Below are 21,654 nucleotides of genomic sequence, written 5' to 3' on the forward strand. Positions count from 1 at the left end.
TAAGTTGTATTTTGTAAGAGTAAAGACAGTCAATCAGAATGCCTCAGAAGTCTATAGAAAAAAAAAAGAGGTTTCAGAACAACATGGAAGGGAGGAACTGATTAAAAGATACACTAAATCTTCACAAAATCTTAAAGAAAAAAAATAACTGGGACTCCCAAAGAATTCTGTGATGATGCCACACATTCCATTTATTTGTAAACCTGAACTTAGGTGCAGCAAAAGTATAAAATTAATTTTGAAAGCTAAAACAAGTATATTCCTAATAGAAGTTTTCCTGTACTAGAAGTATTTGCCTTGTTAATCATAACTTGGAATTAAGCAATAATTCTAAATAAATAGGTTACCATATAGACCAACACATAAAATATAGGTTAACACATGAACTCATTTCACTTTTAGACCATGACCAGGTCATTAGCCTCCCAAGTCATTTCTAAAATTAGAAAGAAGATATTATAGTAGCTGTTAGAATTTTAGGTAGGAAAAAGTTACAAAGCAGTTACCTACTCTTCTGGAGACATAGAATTTGAAACCATTAAAAAAATCCACACAGTACATTTTGAGGAAGAAGAAAATGATTCAGCCACAAAAATGGATTGGAGTATACAGTGAATACCCTAAAAAAAATTTGAAGAAAACAGTGTACAGGAACACTGCTGGTTGTCTAATATCCTTTCTGCACCTTTATTAATGACATATCTTGAAGAGTTTTAAAAATGAAAAAAAAATAACACTTTATTTTTAAAATTTGAGACAAGAACTTGCTAAGATGCTGAGAGTGTCTTCAAACTTGTGGTCCTTCTGCCTCAGTCTCCCAAGTCACTGGGGATTACAGGTGTCCATCATGGTCTAGCTATTTTGATCTTTCTTATTATACATAAATCATTTCAGACATCAAAAACAGAATTTTCTTGTGGTAAGAGTGAAGAACTGGGCAGAAAACAAATTAGGACATAATAGACAGCTTTTCTAATTTTGAATCATGCAAATGTAAAACTTATTTAAAAATAAAATAGTGTTCATTTGTCTCTTATACACTTACAATATACAAACCACATAACTAGTGATTTATAGTCCTTCAAAATTGATTCAGGAGTATTTTTTCTTTCTTGTTCATGCTTAATTACCTATTCATCAAATTCTTCAGGACCTTAAGTTCACCAAACATTTTTCTACTTTTCGTATTATTGCACAAATATGTCTTTTAAGTACTCTTCTTGTTATCCATTATCACCTATAGAAACCCTACATATCTTTAACAACTCATCTCAAATGCCTTCACTACTAACCCAAATAGAAATATTTTTTCCCTCATCAAAGTCCCTAGTGCACTTGTACTCATCACTATACATAACATATTCTTCTTAAGTAAAAGCCTGTCTCTCCATTTCTGTCCTTGAAGACCCTTAAGAGCAAGGACACTTTTTATACATCTTTCTTTTTCAAAATATATTGTGTAGTATACTATGCCGAACCTCATTCTTTCTCAAAAATGTTAGCTTAATAAAGAGCAATTTTAAAAATGACTCCAAATAGAATGATAAATTGTCCCATGCTTATACATTAAAAGAAAATATCAGTATCCACAGCAACTACCTCAACAAACTGATAGCTGAATACAAGATGAAACAAGATAATGTTCAAGGAACTGTTGAAAAACTCTGGAGTAATTCTACTAAGGAAAATGAAAGAGGATTTTAAAGACTAGATTTGCTATTGAGTCTAAAATTGTTGAGATATAGGGCTGCACTGATGACCCACTCAAGCAGTTTCTTTTCCAGTAGTCAATGCTCCTGTTAAATGGTGAATTTGCCACTCACATCCACTTGCATTCTATTTTATCTCTTTGATAATATGCCAATAACTTCCACAAAGAAACAATGGTCCTGCTTATGATCACTCAGTTCAAACTCTATGTTTTATCCATTAATAAATAATTGATATAAAAAACCCCCCAAAAGTTCTGATTTTGATAATTTTTATAATAAACTTTTCTTATATAAGAGAATGTCCTGGTTCCTAGGAAATATGGGAAATATGCAATCAAGTATTTTGGGTTAAATGGACATAATGATGGCTTTAATTTACAAAGAAAAGAGACAGAGAAGAAGAGATACCAAGACATCAAAGTGCAATCAGAATGCATCGGGAGCCTAGCATGACGGCGATGGCACACACCTGTAATACTAGTGGCTTGGGAGACTGAGGCAGGAGCATCGCAACTTCAAAGCCAGTGACAGCAACTTAGCTAGGCTCTAAGCAGTTTAGTGAGACCCTAAAAAAAAAAAAAAAAAAAAAAAGAGAGAAAGCACTCAAACAGAATTTAAAGAAATATAAACAGATGTAAACATCATTTTTCCTCAATCAAAATGTGTTAGTCAGTACTAAATTTGGTGGTCTCCAACCCACTTAAAATTCACAATAAAGCATCCCTACCTCCCAGTAATCAAAATTTGCATGCAATTTATATATGGGCACAGTAATTTTTAGTCATTCTAACTACTGTAGTTAAAGCCTTATCTATGTTTATATCCTAAAATATTATGTAAATGATGTGGGCATTATAACTGTAGGTTATTTCATGGATATATACATGTTTTTACTGAACTTGCTTATATTTTTCAATTCAAATTTTTAATTCTTCCTATTCATCCAAAAACTTTCACAAATTTTTGATTTACCTTTTTTAAAAAATTTTTAAATTATATTTTTCATTCATTGAACATATACTTACTTTTTATTGTTTTTGTTATTGTTAATTCTTTGCAGTACTGGGGATTGAACCTAGGGTCTGACACATGCTAGGCCGACACTCTATCATTGAGTTATATTCCCTGCCCCAAACTGTTTTTTGGTTTTGGTTTTGGTGTCATTTATTTGTTTATTTTTTAAATTTTGAGACAGATCTCACTAAATTGCCCAGGCTGGCCTGAATTTGTGATCTTCCTGCCACAGCCTTGCCAGTCACTGATATTACAGGCATTGGGCCATGGAGCCCAGCACCAATATGCTTTCACTTATAAATAATTATGCAAATACAAAACACTTTTAGAAACATAAGGTCTAGAGGAAGTATTTATAGGTCGTGGTATAAAAAATTTATTTTTAAAATTTTATTTATAAAAGTAATCCAGACAAATGTATTGACCTTATTTGGAATTGGTATATACAGGGTGTCTTAGAAGTCAGGATATACCATGATAAGTTCATTTTCTTCCAAAATTTAAATAATTACTTACAAGTGGATGGTCTCATTTGCTTGGTGGGAATTGAGAAAGAACCCTGAAACATATATTGTAACATAAAATACAATAAACACACATTATTTTCAAAACTGCATTCTTTTTTATTAAACTGACTTTAAGAGAAAAAGGACCATGTTTGTCAGATTTCTACTTTCTACCCAGTAAACAGAATGACTGCACAATAAACACTTATGAAATTGAAAAATTAGCATTTCTCTGGCCTACAGCTGCCCTATATATGGAAAAATCTATAAAACACTATTGGTTAGAAAATTTTCATACTTCCTAGGACTGAAAGTAAAGATTACAATGGTAGGTGGCCTGAGCTTCTCAATAAGGGACATTCAACCAAAACAAGAGACAAAGGGAGCAGCTGGAATACTTTTACATTCCTTTCAAATATATATACATTTTTTTTATTTATTGTCAACTGCTTATTAAAGCATCCTAGGGCATGAATTCTTCTGAGTCTTTTAGATATATATTTTCACAACAAAGAAGGAAGTACTCACTATTGATTTTGGCACATGTTAAGAAAAGCAAAAAGAGAAATAAATGAACAGTTGCATTTCAATTGTGGCCAATATACAAGCTCATAGTTTATTGAAATTCTTAAAGGTTTGATCCCTAGATGCTGGTGCAGGTGAACCTTTTGCTGACCTCTTACAATCTTTGTGTCAGCATTTCGAAGGCTACTGATTCGGTGAGTAATATTTTCAATAGAGGTCAGGAAGGCTGCTAAGTCCAGTGTGCCCTCTCACTCATGCATTCCCCTTCTTCTGTGTTTTTTTTTTTTTTTTTTTTTTACCATGGGTTCACATGTCATGGCCTGTATATCACAAACTTCAGCAAGCAAATTCCAATCCTGAGAGAGCAAAAGACAAATCCTACTTGACTATTGCTAGCTTGTTTTCACTACAGGTCTAGAACAAACTGAAAACAAGAGGGTATTGAGAAAAGGAAGTCTTGCTGCAGCAACATATACATTTGGACTTTTAAATTTGGATTTTGAAATTTGTGCTTTAAATTTAGTCTTTTATTTGTCACTAGCACATTGTGATCAGAGAATTGATAGGGCTATACTTCAAGAAGTGTCACTGGTCCTAGCAATGCCCACCCTGTGCCTTTTTCCTATTGCATATTCTATCTATGGCCTTGAGGAAATGAAGGTAAGCATGAAGCTAATAAGAGATCAGTTAAACAGGGTCCTGCTCTGCTACTGATCTGCATAAATACTTTTGCTGCAAATTCTCACTGTCATAGGTCATCACTGAAAATCAACTTCAGAATGCAGAGACCTGTGCTGGCTTCACTGAAGGTGCACAGCAGCCAACTCCCAATGATGAAGCAAATGAAAATCCTCTTGCTGATCATCCAGAGCAAAATGGTCTGAAAATCAATGCTAGGTTAGGTTTTCCTCATTCTCTAAGCTTTCATCTAGGGATGATGACAGTGATCATGGTATTTCATTATCTACTTAGAGTGAGAAAGAAAAACACAACAAACCAAGATATAAAAGATGAATGAACAATGAATTGTGGCGGCCTCACTGTTTGCTGTAGCTCTTAAAATACTTTGCTATTTTTTTCTTGGCAGCTGCAGCAGCTACAGCTGCAGTCTGCACAGAGTGGAACCTTAATCACATAGTCACGCTGAAACATGTTAACAAAGGTAAAATTAATGGACTTATCTTAAGTAAGATGTCTTTCTATGATTCCACTAATATGCCTTAGAATTGTCAAGTAAATGTGTTTTTATTCTTCCAACACATCAAAATTTAAATTGGAGTCGTGTCAAGATGTTCCTACTGTCAGACATGAGGAGGTTAAAATGGCTCTGTGTAGGGCAGTAACCTCAGGAGAGAAAGAACTCAGAAAATAAATGGCAAGTATTTTTTAATCATTTGTATGATAAGCTTATAATGTACTCGTTTCAATGCAGAAAGCACAGAGAAAAAATAAATATATGCTCACCACATTGGTAGACAAGGTACTAAGCACGTATATTGTCAGAAATTCAATATCCCTTTCTCTCCTCTATATCCTCTACCAAACAGAAGATTTCACATAAATCTGAGACTTTAGATGTCTATGTGACTTGAGTACAATTTCCTTTTTTGTCTTTGTTTTACTTTACTTACTTGTTTTCCCTAAGACCTTAAGAATAAAAAACAAAACTGTAAAATCAACTTATTTGTTTCTAGGTATTTTAGAATAATCTTTCAAAAGCATAAAATAGATAATGATATCATTGTATGAATTTGAAGACCACAATTTTCTAGACCAAACATTTTACTTACTTGGATAATGGTTTACTTCTAATTGGGAACAATTAGTAAGTTTGAATAAATGAAAAGTAATATTAACAGCATAACAACAAAAATTATCTTTCAGGCATTATGTTATCTAATCCAAATATTTAAGTTTTAGGATTTGTATAAAATCTAAATTAAAAGCTAATTATTTTTCTTTACAAAGGGTTTACAATGTTTTTTTAAATCAAGAAACTGAGCAGATAAAATAAAATTATTATTCTCAGTCCAAACAACTATTTTTTTTCAGAAGATATTTATATTAGAATGTCAGTAGTTACCAGGCATGGTGGCTCATGTTTTGTCATTCCACTAACTGAAGAGGCTTAGGCAGGAGGATTGCAAGTTTGCGGACAGTCTCAGCAACTTTTTGAGCCTCTGAACAACTTAGCAAGACCCTGTTTCAAAATTCAGTGGTTTAGCATCCCTGGGTTTAATCCCTGGTTAAAAAAACTTTAATGGTCAAATATTGAGTCAAGAAAATAGCATTAAAATATAAAAATCTAAGAAGCATGGATACAACAGGAAGCAAGCGTTCCCTTGTATTTATAATTATAGTTATAATAAAATATTTTATGAAATACAAATTTTCATAGCCTTTTTTTTTTCTTGGTACTGGGAATTGAACTCAGAGGTACTCGCCTACTGGGCCACATCCACAGCCCTATTTTACATTTTATTTAGAGACAGGGTCTCATTCAATTGTTTAGTGCCTTGCTGTTGCTGAGGCTGGCTTTGAACTTGCCATCCTCCTATCTCAGCCTGCCAAGCCACTGGGATGACAGGTGTGCACCACTGCCCTCAGCATAAATCGGCTTTTGATATAAAAAAATTGGTTGATATATTTGAACTTATGGAAAAACAAAGGGAAAATTAATGTACTAAGGATTAGTTCATTTATTCAAAAGGCAGAAAGGTTTAAACTTTCAGTCTTTTATTCTCATATTCTCACAGAAATTCTGTAAGCCAAGCAAATGACCCATTTTTGTCCCCATTTTAGTTCTGTAGAAACAGAACCTCAGAAGAAATATGTTCCCCAGAAAACATAATGATAAAGGGCCAGAGAAACATCTCATATTTTAAAAATCTATTATACCTTTTTGTTTCAAGTGCACTCTGTGAGTGGTAGAGAACTAGCACAGAGAAGAAAAGTGAGCTCTAAGAATACCAAAATAGAGTGGAAAAAAAGTTTTTAATCATGCCTAATTGTTTTTCTTGCATCATTTCCCCCCAGCTCATTCAATATTTAGAGTAGCTACAATGTACTGGGTACTTTGTATATGAGGGAACTTGATAGAGAACCAAAGATGCAAATCCCCACCAACGGGGGCTTCTGTTTTCATGGGAGTCTGTTGAAGGAGACTGTTGCAGCCCCTTTAAAGCCATTTTAGTCTTCCAGGAAGGATGTTACTCAATCTGGCTTGGAAAAGGTGGGGAAAATGACAAGTGTAGAAAGTTCTTCTGACCCTAGGCATTCTACTGTAACCTTGTAACACTAAGCAATGAGAATCAAGCTAATGATTAAAACTGGGGGAGAATACTTAGGTAAACAGCAGCACCCAGTAACAGCAGCAGCTACACTCAGGAAAGATGTATACCCTGAATTTTAGAGTGGAAAGATTATGGAGATGAAGGCAAACACAAAGTGGTATAATCCAGCTATTTCCTAATGTGCCTTCATTCTAAACTCAGTATGAATGGGGTCAAGCTTGGACCTGATTTTAGTGTCAGATTTCCTTTATTGGTGCACCAAAATAAATCTCATCATGGAGAAAAAAAAAAGACCTCAAAGGAATTCAACCATTCTAAAATAAAATCACCATACAACAAATACAGCCAGACTGATATACAGAAAATAATTTGAATCCATATTAAATGTTCTCAAACACAGAAGGGAAGATATTTTAAACCCAAGGAAAAATTAGCAATCATAAAAATATATATTGAGTATGAAAACCATATCTGTTGAAACAAAGAATTTAATGTAAGGTATAAAGAGCAGAAGGGTTCAATTTGAGTAGTTCATTAGTGAGATGGAAGAAGAAGTTCAGATAGTAGCAAATATCAGAGAAAATTTCAATAAGCCATAACACACATTTACTGCTAATGGAGGTACAGACTGGTAGAGCTATTGCAGAGAGTAATCTGGAAGTACTTAGTGAAATGAAGCCTAAACCTATAAACCAGCAGTTCTATTACTGATCTCCATTGCCAAAAATATACCTAAATCTATGAAAAGATATGATGTCAATAATAGCTTATTTCTTATTTCAGAGAATTAGAACCAAGGAATCCACATAATGAGAAATTATATTTGTATACTATAAATATATATTACGGCTGATAAATTGGAATACTGTATGCACATTGAAAATGAAGTAGAGGTATACATAGAAATGAAGATAAATATCAATTAGACAGTGTTGCATGAAAACAAGCAAAAAAGTATAACACATAAATCACAAAATATTACATAATTTTCAAAAGCGCATATATATATATATATATATATATATATATATGACCTACAACAAGCACAATAATGTAAATGGAGTGGGAGCAAGACTATCAATAGAAATGGAAGATTAGTACAAGAAAATAAAATTAGACAAATTTAAAAAATACCCATGTTATCCAGCATGACAAGAATGAACTAAAAGAAGAATTGGATTACCTAAAGTCTTTGTTTAATAAATAAATGAGTGAATGAACAAACAAAAGTACATAACAAACAGATAAGGGAGACTTATTACTTTTCTGATAACTATCCATTGGGAGCTATGGCAGGCTTTGCCCAATCACTTACCTTAAGCTCTCAGTTATCCCGATTCCTTTATTCTCCGCAGTGAACTCAGTTCTACTTTACTGAGACCATCAGTGACCGTCTATGAGAGCTATCTTATGTACCAATAATTTCCCTTCTCGCAGTTTTCTGCATTTGTTACTCATCCAGCCCTCAATTTTTCAGGCCCATTACCCAGACTAACCTTTCCACCAGAACTCTAAATTCAATCTCCCTTCACATCTAGCAACAGATCTCTGTCTAGCAAACTTAAACTGCTAATGTTCAGTGTTTTCTCCCATACTAACTGCAGACTTGTGCAGGTCTGTCATGAAAGACTTCTCTTGGTTTGGCTACCATCCCATAGTCTTGCTTTATTTTATTTCTTTCCTGCCTTCAAGAGTTTTCCTCTATAAATTCTTACTTTAATAATTTATGTAGTTGTTTTTTCATTGATTTTCTTCCTACATCTTATCAATAATCTATTAAAAATGAATCTGACATAATTTTCCTCTGTACATATATGAAAAAAAACCTCAGTGAATCCCACCACCATGCACTATATATCCTCTATGCCTAGGATATCAAAACTTTGCTTGGAAACTTCATTCAAGGAGTAAATTTAATCATCTCTCTCTGGCAAAATGTGACCAAGCCAACCATCTATCCTCTAATTATGAGGTTTCATCAGACTCCACCAGATTTGTGCTGTTCTGTAAATCAAGACCACCTCACGGGGAAAGTATGACATAGGGGTTCAGGCCATTATTTCTAAAATCAGACAAGGTAACATTAGAAATAGGGAGGTAAATTCTGATTTGCATATTTTCATTATGGTGGCATGTTTGTTGTGAAGAACTTGAAGTCAACTTTATTCTAATATTATTATTCACTAAACAATCTAGTTTTAAAAAATCCATCAATTTATCCAAGGTGATTTTTATAACATGACCATCTCCTTTTTCATTTTATTTTTGTCTAATAGTTCTTGTTAATTCTGTATTAATCGTTAACCTTTCATCTGTATTTTCCTTAAGCTGTATGACTCTCCATATCTTCCTTCTTATGATTTGATTGCTCTTTCAGAGATTTCATATAACTTTAGCAGATTTTCTCACCATCTCTATCTAAGTGATTGTAGTAAATCTACATCATCAACCTTGCTCTGAACTCAAGTCTCACATTTCCAACTTATCCCTTACCACTTTTATTTCTTACTTGTATATATGTATGAAGAAACTTTTAAAAAAAGAAAAAGACTCTTAAAAGCTTAAGCTGGCTATGTTTACTAGGCCCAGTGCTATAAGTAAAGCACAAAGTCCTAATCTCAAGTTTTCCTCATTTATATCATACTTGTTTATAAGATTCAGAAGTTGAGGTCAGACTCTTTCATTTACTAGGTTTTCATACATCTTGTATACTCTTCCTTTCAGTGATTTCTCAAATTTATTTCTGCTTTCTTTACCTACTGTGCCTTTATACCTAAAAAGTAAAGAACACAGTCATCACAGTCATACTAGCTTCTGATTTCCTTTGGATACACACACTGCAGGTAATTGTTCTATGACCCTTCTTCTGTAGTGTGGTCCATTTTTTTTTCATTTATTTTTGTTTTGCAATTTTCAAGCATCCTTTTCTTCTTTTCACTTACTTTTCCAAACGCTTCACATTTATTCTAACCATTTATTTGTAATCAAATCTTTAAATATTCTGAAGCATTCAAATTATGCTAACATACATTCTATACGTCTGTGAATACACTTCCTATACTCTATCACCTTAAATTTTCACTGTTCAAATTATCTGTAAGGCATTTCTTTTTCTTCTCATAAAAGCGTTCTAAAGACCATTCTCACACTTCACTTCCTGTGTTGACTCACATGGCTCACAGTGGCCTCTCCCTCCCTATAATATCAGTGCATATCGCACAGCACTTTTTTTGCAAACTTTTTTATGTTCATATTTCTTCTGTTCAAACCTGGATACTAAGTGATCTGAAGGTAAAGTATCTCTTTACTACTTTTTCTGACCACATGGAACACTTGGTAGAGGACTACAAGTATTGCAATTCTAAGAAATATGAAGTGTTTCCTTTTCAGTTTCAAAACATTAAGCGTTGATATGTCTTCAATTTTATTAGCATGGTTTCACTATTATATATTATATATATTACATATATATATATATATATATATATATATATATATATATATATGTAAAGAATTTTCCTCTAAAAATTCTACATCCACATAAATATACATACATATATATAATTTGCAATGAAGAATTGGTGATGAGAATGAAGATTGGTGATGCCTGCGGGCATGTCTTCCTATCCTCACATTCAAGCATGGAACTCCATTAGTCCAAGAATTTGAATTTCATCCTTAATATTTAAGGATGCATTGGAATCTGCCTATAATCCCAGAGACTTGAGAGCTCAATGGTAAAACACCCATGAGTATTATGCCTTATTTCACACATACACACACACACAAAAAAAAAATTGAAGTATCTTTCATCTCTCTTCATTAAACTATTCTGGGGTAAAAGTGAATAGCAGAGTGGGTATGTTGCAGTGATAAACTTAAACCCTAGGGAAGAGGAGCTGACATTCAAAGCCTTACCCCTTACTTAGAGCAAAGCACTGGCACCTTTCTTCCATGAAGGGAAGAGGCAGGAAGAATCCATGAAACCAGGGAATATACTCCTATGAAGCAAGAGGCATGCCCATTTGCCAAGAAAACATGCCAGTACTCAAGACTGGAAACATCTGTGAGATAAATAAAGCAAAAAACCCTATGGTTGTTTTCAGGCCTCTTCCCCACTTCTGCAACCTAAGAAATAGGGGTATCATACTGAGGAGAGGGTGGCAGACTGAAGATCATCTTGAAGAAACACAAGACCCCTCTTCATGCAAGACAGAGTGAGGCAGGGAGAGAATGAAGATTGGTGACGCCTACGAGCCTGCCTTCCCATCCTCACATTAAAGCACGGAACTCCGTTAGTCCAAGAATTTGAATTTCATTCCAGCCTTTTATGTTGCTCTCAAGTTATTTGTGTCTTTTATATATATAGCATATCATATGTAAGCCCACAAATATCAGGGACAGTCCTGGACCGCTAGCTTTTTTCCAAGTCCACCTTAATAATTTATGAAGCATCGTTTGTAGTTTTCTTTCAGTCAAGTCAAGTATATAGTTTTTTGTTTCATCCTATAATATTGTAGAGAAAATTTCTCCATGTTAGTGAAGAGAGGACTTAGACTGGAGGGAAATTGGTTTACATAATTTTAATCCTCATGACCTATCAATATTTATTTCGGAACAATTAGAGACAAGGACTTAGACCTATTCACAAATAACTTCCTTTACCCTCATTCCAAATTAAACTAAAGCAAGAAATGTAGGGGATAAAATACTCTATTGTAAAGAACATATGCTTTAGCTATTTCTAAATGTAAAACTAAAATACTCTATATCATCAACACTTTTTTGCAGTGAAAGTGTGTTCTCATAGTGTAGTTCATTCATCAATATCTACTGTTCTTTAAGTTTGTTCATGTAGCATTTCCTTGATTTAAAAATATCTCAAACTACATCTAGAAAAAGAAAAAAAATGACCTACTCTTTATATTTTGGAATCAGGAATTTTATTTAATATAATATAAATGATTAGACAGCAGTTCCAATTTTTCATCTTTTTTTTTTGTTTTTAACCATTTCTGACTTACTGAAATCCAGGCTATATTTAATATGTCTTAAACATTTATATGTTTAATATAGCTGTATCTCCTCAATGGCAGCTTGATTGAATTTGGATTTTAAAAGTCACTCTAGAAAGGCAGAGGGAAAAAAAAGAAAAGGTTTATTATACTGGTTGTAAGTAGTAACAGTCTAATTTTAAAATAGCATGGAAAGTGCTATGTAAGGAACTCTTAACAGCCAGATGAAAATTATGCCTGTAAATCCTCACACTGAACCTGAAGAATTCCCCTTCCTTAAAAAAATCTTTTCATACTGGTTGTGTTATTCAGCTTTTTGACCAAAATACCTGACAAGAGCAACTTAGAGGAGGAAAGGTTATTAAGGCTCAAGCTTTCAGAGGTCTTAAGTCATGGTCATCCAGTGTCATTGCCCTGGGCCCAAGGTGATGCATCATGGCAGAAGGACATGGTGGAGGAAAGCTGTCCAGCTCAAGGTAGCCGGGAAGCAGAGTGTTTAATGAGTCAAGGACAAAATATATAATCCCCACAGCACACCCCTACTGCCTACAGTTACCTCACAGTAATCCATTGAAATTATTACTCCACCAAATGGATTAACCCATTGATTAAATTATAACTGTCATGGTCTAATCATTTTACCTCTGCATAATACAGAAGCTTTGGAGGAACATGACATATCCAAATTATACCACTGGTATATTTATAAAGGAATAATTTATTCCTTTCAGGAACCATTTATTATATTCATCAACATGTATGTATATATTCTTGTGTAATCTTTTCCACAATGTTTCATTTTTATTTTTCACAAGTTTCTGACTTGAGCTGAATACAGTGACATAAGCTTGTAATCCTAGTGACTCAGGAGGCTGCAGCAGGGTGATTGCAACTTCAAGGTCTAGTTTGGTAATTTCATGAGATCCTCAGCAAATTAGCCAGATCCTATCTCAAAATGAAAAATAAAAAACTCTGAGAATGTAGCTCAATGGTAAAGTACTCTGAGTTCAGTCCCCAGTAAAAAAAATTTGGACTTACTATAATTTTTGTCAGTTAATTCTGGATTTTTACCCAGCTGCCTAATACCATGCCACTCAGCATATTTTCCACTTGAGGATGATGTTTTCAAAAGGAGTTATCAAAAAAGCAAAAGATAGAGTGAAAAATTTATCTATCTCTCTACCCATTTATCTATTCATGAAGGTGAATCCAGGCTATATTTAATATGATAAATTTAAACTGAAATAAATATATTTATTCTATATCTCTGAACTCAAGTGATTTTCTGTTAAAACCTCAAAGTTTAAACATTCTGGAATTTACTTGGGGGTAAATATTACAGATTAGATTCCAAATCTTCTTTAAAAGAACATGAAAATAATGGAAATATTTTAAGAATAACTCCATTGGAATTAAGATACAGATAAAATGATTAAAGCAGATTTTGCTACTTTTAAAAAAAATAATCCTACAGATATTATAAATACAATTCTCAAAATATTTCTACATTCTAGAGTGGCAGATAGTGTTTTAAAATTGTAATAAATGTTAGCCAATGAACATTAGCTAACATGATTATCCTCTATTACAGATGAACATGCTTCTTGACTCTTTTATTTTAGGATCATAGAATACTATGTATCTCCAAACTGAAAAGGACCATGGAAAGAGATCCATTTTGTCTTGAAAGTTTTAACCATATATAGATATTTTTAAATTGTTGTACTTCATAATGGGCATAATCTTTTTATGTTCATAAATTTGATTGACTCAGCAAAAAAGCAATCAGTACTAGAAGAGTTAAAATCCATGACTGTTGCAATTAAAACTTGTCATCTGAAATCCTGTCTCTCTGAGGAAATCTTTAAAATTGTGCTTACTTTTTTCATTTCTTATGTCTTTATTTCTCATCTCATTTCCCCCACTAGATCAATGGCTATCACCGATGGTCATAAGCACTGGATGATTTAAGATCAAAATAATGTGTAGACATCTAGACGTAGTATACTTCTGGAGATTGGGAACTCTTTTAGGTTACTTAGATATTCATAATAGAATTTATTCACACAGGGTTGACTGACTTTCTAAGGTATCTAACATAAACTCTATGGTATGTCCCATCTTCTTCCAGCACTGTATTTACTGGATTACAAATATGGATATCGTCAATTACTTATATAAATTGAATATCTTCTTTTTCTATCATTACATCTTCTCTATAAAACTATTGGTTTATTGACTATGTTTTTAGTAAGTCTTCTTAACTGTCAATTTTGAAATAACTATATACATATAGAAGGTTGCAAATACAGCACAGAGATAACCTTCAAATTCTTCCACTACTCCCCCCAATTTGGTAGCTTGGAACAATGTTAAAACTAGGAAACTGGTATTAATAAAATGTGTGTGTAGGAGTCTGTGTAATTTTGTGAAATATGTAGATTCTTGTAACCACTAATGTTATCAAAATACTCAGTGCTTCTCATGAAGTGTGAAATTCTTGCCTCTCTTAATGTTGCTTTACCAACTTCTATATATAATTTTAAAAAGCTGTTAGATATGAAGAACCAGATAAGACAAAATTACAGATATTGCTTCACAAATCAAAGATGATTTAGAAAACAAAGAGAATAGAAAATCTGTGGTACTTATGCATATTTTTGGTCTTTCTTTTGCTCTTTCCTCTTTTCTCATGATTTAGAGCACCTATTTCATTTTCACTCTTTTTTAAAGAACTTCTTTTATCCATTCTTCAGAGTAGGTAGGCTGGGAACAATTTCTTAATTTTCTTTCATCTGAGGAAGTCTTTAATTCCATTTCATTATTGAAGGACAATTTTGTCTGATGAAGAATACTGGATTAATGGTTCTTATCTTCCAACACTTTAAAATGTGTTCTTCTTTCTAGTCTCCAAGGATTCCAAGGAGATATAGCTGTCACTCAAATAAAATTTCCTCTGTAGTTGAAGGATACTTTTTCTTGCTGTTTTCAAAAACTTTTTCTCTGCTACAGTTTTCTAAGGTTGTATGATCTGTTTTGGTGTAGATTTGTTTGGTTTGTCCTTTTTGGGTATACTCAGTTCTTGAATCCAACAAGGTACATGTCCTTTGCCAAGCTTGAAATTTTTTTCAGCCATAATTTCTTCATGAAATACATTTGATTCCTACTCTCTTTCTTATTCTCTTTCTTGGAAGCTGATATATGAATATTAGATTTCTTGTTACAGTCCCACATGGTCCTAAGGCTTTATTTTTTTTCCAGTGTATTTTCTCTCCGTTTTAAAGAGTGGTGGGTATGTACTATTATATTTTCAAGTTCACTTATTGTCTTTGAGTTCTCTTTATTCTGCTGTTGAACTCTTCAAGTTTTATAATTTCAATTATTATATACTTAATACAAAATTTGTTTTGTTCTTGGCATCTTCCATTAATTTATGAAAATTTCTATTTGTTTTATTTAATCAGAGCATATTGGAAATTACTTATTCAAAAATTTGTATCATGGTGGCTTTAAAACCTTTGTTAGATGAATCTAATGTATGTGCTACCTCTGTGTTGACATGTTATCTTGTCATTCAAAATGAGATTTATTTTTGTGTGTGGTTCTTAGTATGTAGAGTTTATTCTAGTGAATTTGGAGCAATGCAAATATTATGTTTGAGGAATTTTTTTCCCTTAATTAAGCTTCTGATATTACACAGGCTGAAAATAGGGAATATTTTTTACTGTTAGGTTGGGGAGAATATCTAGGTTCTTTGGATGATTCTTGTTTCTGCTCCCTACATGGGGGTCTTTACTGAGGAAAAGTTGGGACCTTGTCACAGTGGGTGGTAGAGAATGTTCCAGCTTCTCAACCAGGCCCCCTTTGACACCAGCCTCGGGGAAGAAGGAAGCACATTGATACTATTTGGTAGGGAAGAAAGTCACAGATTTCCTCTTGGCTTTCTCTGATACCAACAAGGCATTTATGAAACCAGGGGCTGCACTGTGTGTGTGTGTGTTTAAATTATATGTATCAAATGAAATAGCTTTATTTAAATATATGTGAAGGTAAAATGTTAGGCCTAACTGAAAATATGTAATCGAACTTATGATATGTATTCATACATCTTTTTCACAAAGGCATTCTCAGTGTGTGGTTTAAAAAGAAACATTTAGTTCTGACCACCATGCTAAAAGAACTTAATATGTAAAGAATGGCATCCTCAAAAACAAGCAAAAATCAGCCAGGTATGGTGACAAACACCTGTGATCTCAGTTACTCAGGAGGCTGAGGCAGGAGGATCATACTTAAGAAGAACCTGTATCAAAAGAAGAATAAAGGGTTGGTGATGTAGCTCCGTGATATAGGGCTTGACTGGCATTCCTGAGGCTCTGGGTTCAATCCCCAGCACTGAAAAAGATGAAAAGAAAAAAGGCTGAGATGCGTGTCTCAGTGGTAGAACAACTCTGGATCCAATCTTCAGCACTGGAGAAATAAAAAAAAGAGAAAGAGGTAATAAGTCCTATTTAAAATATCAAGTTATTTAATTAAATGACATAGAATTTTGGTTATCTATTGCTATTCAGTAAACATTCAGGCTTTAAAATCCATGTTAGAATTACTATTTGCATTAATTCTGGTAGTATTGTAATTCTGATATTAGTATATACATTATAGGAACATAAACTTCAAATGTTCATTTATTTTTCATTTTCTCAAAGTTTATTTAAAGTACTATACTGTATAAAGGAAAGTTATTCCACTATTCTAAGGCAGCTTGTGAAATATACAAATTGGACAAAATACATAGAAAAAAATGTGAAGAAAAATCTTGCTAAGCAGCTCTGCTGATAAAGAGGAGATGCAATCTCTTCTCTCCATTGAGTGAATTTACTCAGGGTCATTGCATAAAGGATTCACTGGAATAAAACCCAATAAAAATATGATAGAAGAATGAAGTGGAAAAAGATTCAAGGGTCAAGTGCTAATCCTTTTCAGCTGATTCCAGCTGATATTTCCTTTTCTTCTTTGACACATATGAGGACACTCTACTAAACACATATATATCTCAGACCTGATGGCTTTTCTTTGTAATTTTCATTTTTACCTTTTATTCCCCCATTTGGGGGCATTGTTTTTCTCCTTGGCTCTGCTTCATACTGACATCTGTCTTCACTGCTAGTTAACATACATACATTTACTAAAATATTAACCTGATTGTCCTTCCTTTTTGAAATAACACATGTGGATGACATCTGTATTTGGTGCCATGTTTATTCTTTTCTTGGTCTAGGGCTTATTTTAACCTTTAAGTTTATTATAGTATCAAATATTGCTATTTATTTAACTATTTATTGTAGCATCCACAAAAACAAGTAAATGAAACCAGCAAAGCCTATACTCTCCAACATCCTAAGGTGTCTATGCAGATCATTATGTATTCTTCACCATAGGTCAGTTGCTTAGCGACCAGAGAAGTAGAGAACTACTAATTGAAAGTATTCTGTATTGCTGCAGGACATTGAACTTCGGAATAGCAGACACTATGTCAGATAAAAATGTTGCTGGGGGATGAAAGAAAAGACAGTTGCTGTGTTATCTTACTAGGAATGTTTATTATTTATTTTATATTTAGTAAATTTTGTGTGCAGAATGCTTTGTGATGTTTCTGTCTTACAGCAAATATAATTTAAAATGTTTTTTACTCTTAAGGATCATTTGTACAGGGTAAAAATCAGAGCTATGGCATCTATTAAAAACAAAGTAATATAGAAGATAATGGAAGGAGAAGAGGAGCAAAAAGGATAAGTAGAAGAAGCAGCACCAAGTTACATCCAGTTCCTAAAGATAAAAATATTTGTATGCTTTTTCATTTACTCATATTTCTTAATGAAAATGAAGGAAAAAGAGAGGGTGGGAAATAGAAGAAGGAGGAGAAAGGGAAAAGGAAGAAAATGAGAAATAAAACCACATAAATAGGGAAAAATTAAGAAACTAATCAAAGTAGCAACACACTAACAGAAAAATGCCATGCACACATTAATTAAAAATATTATCTGATGTAATTCTGCAATCTGTATATGGGGTAAAAATGGGAGTTCATAACCCACTTGAATCAAAGTGTGAAATATGATATATTAAGAAATTTGTAATGTTTTGAACAACCAACAATAAAAAATTAAAAAAAAATTATCTGTCATCTGTCAAACTCTCTCATCTACATATTAAATAAAATCTGTATTATTTTCTTTCTCCTCTCCATGCAATATACATTTATGTGTTCATAGAAAATAAATGAGTAATCATTGTGTAACTACTTTTAGTGGCTAAGACAAGGTTAGAAATGAGAAACCATTCTTCACAAGACCAAGACTATATTACTAAGTGGACTCAATTTTCTTGGAGCTTATTTACTACAAGATTCTGATATAATTCTATACTTGTGAACTTACACTCTTTCTATCACTCTTTTATACTCCACAGGTATATTCATGAAAGTGTGTGTATGTGCATATGTGTATATGTGTGTGTGTATGTATGTATGTGTGTGTGTTTGTGAGAGAGAAAGAGAGAGATTTGAATAAATTTTTATAAGCATTCATTTGTAGCAGTAGTTTATTGTCACTTATATTGTGAAGCAGATTATATTTAGTAATGATTGAAAAACAGGATACATAGTAACTAGGTGTTTGATAGTGAACTATCCATCTTACATGAATTGCAAATTTTAAACAAATCAATAAAAATATGAATGTTTAAGGCCACAACTAATCAAAATTTAATTATTAATATCCAAATGCCATTTCAGATCATGGAGGGTCATCATAAATATCAGTTGTCTGCAATAATTGAGATATAAAGATGATAAAATAGAAGATATTATTAGTCTATGCTAGACTTAGGATACATCTTTGAAAATAAATCACAGAGGTTAGATTGTCATTTGCCTATTTTTTATAAAGGCTGAAAACAGAATATGCTAAAAATCTCATTTAGCTTTTTTGTTTTTCGGATACACTTCTGTAGGATTTTAATATAAGTCTGTGTGTTCATGCATACTACAGTATCTATTTACTTACAAGTCCCCCCAATCCCAGAGATTTAAAACATTAGAAGACAGGATTTAAAAATGGTATGGGGAAGTTGATCAACATTCTTAATTGTTAAAAATAAATTTAGAATTGTCTCTGTTAACTCAACAACTGATTTTTTATACATGGATCTGTTTTGTTTGTAATTTTAAAAATAATACTTGTAGATGGTACTAGATAGCTACATTTTGCTTGTTGGTTTGTTTCTGTTTTCTACATAACAAACCACTGTAAACAATAGCACGAAACCACTAAGCAAAAATTGTGGACCTGTTCTTGATTGTGCAATGTGGACTGGACTTAGCTGGTTGCTTGTCTCTCCTACAGAGAGTGGATTCTCTCACTTGTTAGTATTCCCCAGTCAGTTCCTCTGGGACTGAAGGATCCATGGTAGATGGTTGATATGAAATGATGAAGAGCCTACTGAGCCTTCTTCTCTGTCTTCCTGTTTTTTTTTTTTTTTCTTTCTGCCCTTTCTTACTGCAGGGCTTCAAATCTTAAAGAAAGCTAATCTAGATATTTCTGCATGTTTCTCAGTGCAAAAGAGAGAGTAAACAGAAGTTACGAGGGAGCCTTGGAGACCTTCAGATTGGATAGACAATTCAAGGTCGTGAATTCATGAGGCATTATGATTCATTGGGGACCATTTGATGATATGTGTTAAGGTTAAAATTTGTTTAAATACAATTTGTTCTATATCCTTGTATTGAGTTCCTAGGCTTGTCCTGAGAAATTGACATAAACTAAGTGACTTAAAAGAAATCCATTCTCTCAGGTTCTGGAGTCTAAAAGACTGAAATCAATGTGTTAGGGTAGGATTGGATGCTGCGGGAGTCTCTGAGAAAGAGCCCTCCTAATGCTATCAGCAATCCTCAGCCTTCCTGGATTGTTGACACATCATTCTAACCGCTGTCACTGTCTACACACGGCTCTTCTGTGTCCCTCTCTTGTTTTCTATGATGAGGATATTCATCATTGGATTTACGACTTAACATAATCCTGGATAAGAATACCTTATAGTCTTATCTTATCACATTTGCAAAGATCATTATTTCAAATAAGGTCAATTTATAGGGTTCCCAAGAACATGTATCTTTGGTGCTAACACCAGTAAAATCACTATAATTGTCTATCAAAATTTATAATTTTCTTTGATGTATTTTTCATAGTTTCTACAACAATGAACTTGGATTTGGAAAATTTCATTTCTACATATATTTAGAGCAACACTCCTCCAAGTATATTCCTTAGAAAACTTGTTCAACGTGCTGCTCCAAGACTAAAGGTTTTGTTTGTTACATAATTTTGAAAAGTAATGCTTACTATTAACATCTTCTGGAGGCTCACGTGTGTATTAGTTTATTTATTTTTTAATATTTATTTTTTAGTTATATGTGGGCACAATAACTTTGTTTTATTATTTTATTTTTTTTTTTGTGTGGGGCTGAGGATCAAACCCAGTGCCTCACGCATGCTAGGTGAGAGCTCTACCACTGAGACACAGCCCCAGCCCTACTAGTTTATTAAAGAGGACTCATTCAGGAAAAAATTCCTAAATATTTAGGAAATACATAGTTTTTTTAAACACATATGAACATTGAACATCTGCATTTTCATTCAAGTGATACCTGTCAATGCCTTACAGAAACAGGGTTGCATGTGCCAAAGTTTTTTCTATGAGCTATGCTGTAGATCGATGATGTTAGTTTCAAAATGTTAAACAAAGTCAAACATGTTTATTACAGAACATTTCATTTGTTCCCCCAGCACTTGAACAAAAACTTTTGACTATAGGGAATATTCTTTTTCCTTTTCTTGGATAATTCCTACTTGTCCTTTAGATCTCTGATTAGTATTTTTTTTTTTTTAAAAAGCTATTTTTAAACTTCTCAAGTTTGGAAAGATATTATTCACATTTTTTCCCAGCTCTCTGTTCTTAGTGCTAAGATAACACTAATAGACTCTACTATAATAAACTTGGTTTGTGTTCTTTGTTTACTTTCCTGTTATAGGCCTTCTAAAGTTTAGAATTTTATTCATCATTGATTCCTGGGGGACAACTGGCTGGTCTTTACTCAGTGTTGAAAGAGTAGATGAGAAAACTGAACAGTAATAGAAATAGATGAACGTAGCTAAGTGGCATACATAATACTTTGAGAATTTTCAGCTTCATAATCTTTTCATGCAGAATACATTTTATATAATGTCATATAAAAACTTTTATATGACAGAGTTTGTAATAATAATTCTGGGTACTTCACTATTTGTGTTGTGACTATCTAGCCCTAAACAACAGACAGTAGGATTATTAGAAAAAGACATCAAATATGTCTTATTAGCCACTGAGAAAACAATTCAAAAAAATTTAAAAATCTCTTTGACTCACTTAGTCATAGCTAAATTTATTTATATATACTAGGATATTAATGTATCACACACACAAAAAATGATAATTTGTGAGCATTCCACCTTCCTACTGAGATATTTACCTCTGGCCTCCTTGCATCTCCACCCAT

The sequence above is a fragment of the Marmota flaviventris genome, chromosome 2 (assembly GCF_047511675.1).
Source record: "Marmota flaviventris isolate mMarFla1 chromosome 2, mMarFla1.hap1, whole genome shotgun sequence".
Lineage (NCBI taxonomy): Eukaryota > Metazoa > Chordata > Mammalia > Rodentia > Sciuridae > Marmota > Marmota flaviventris.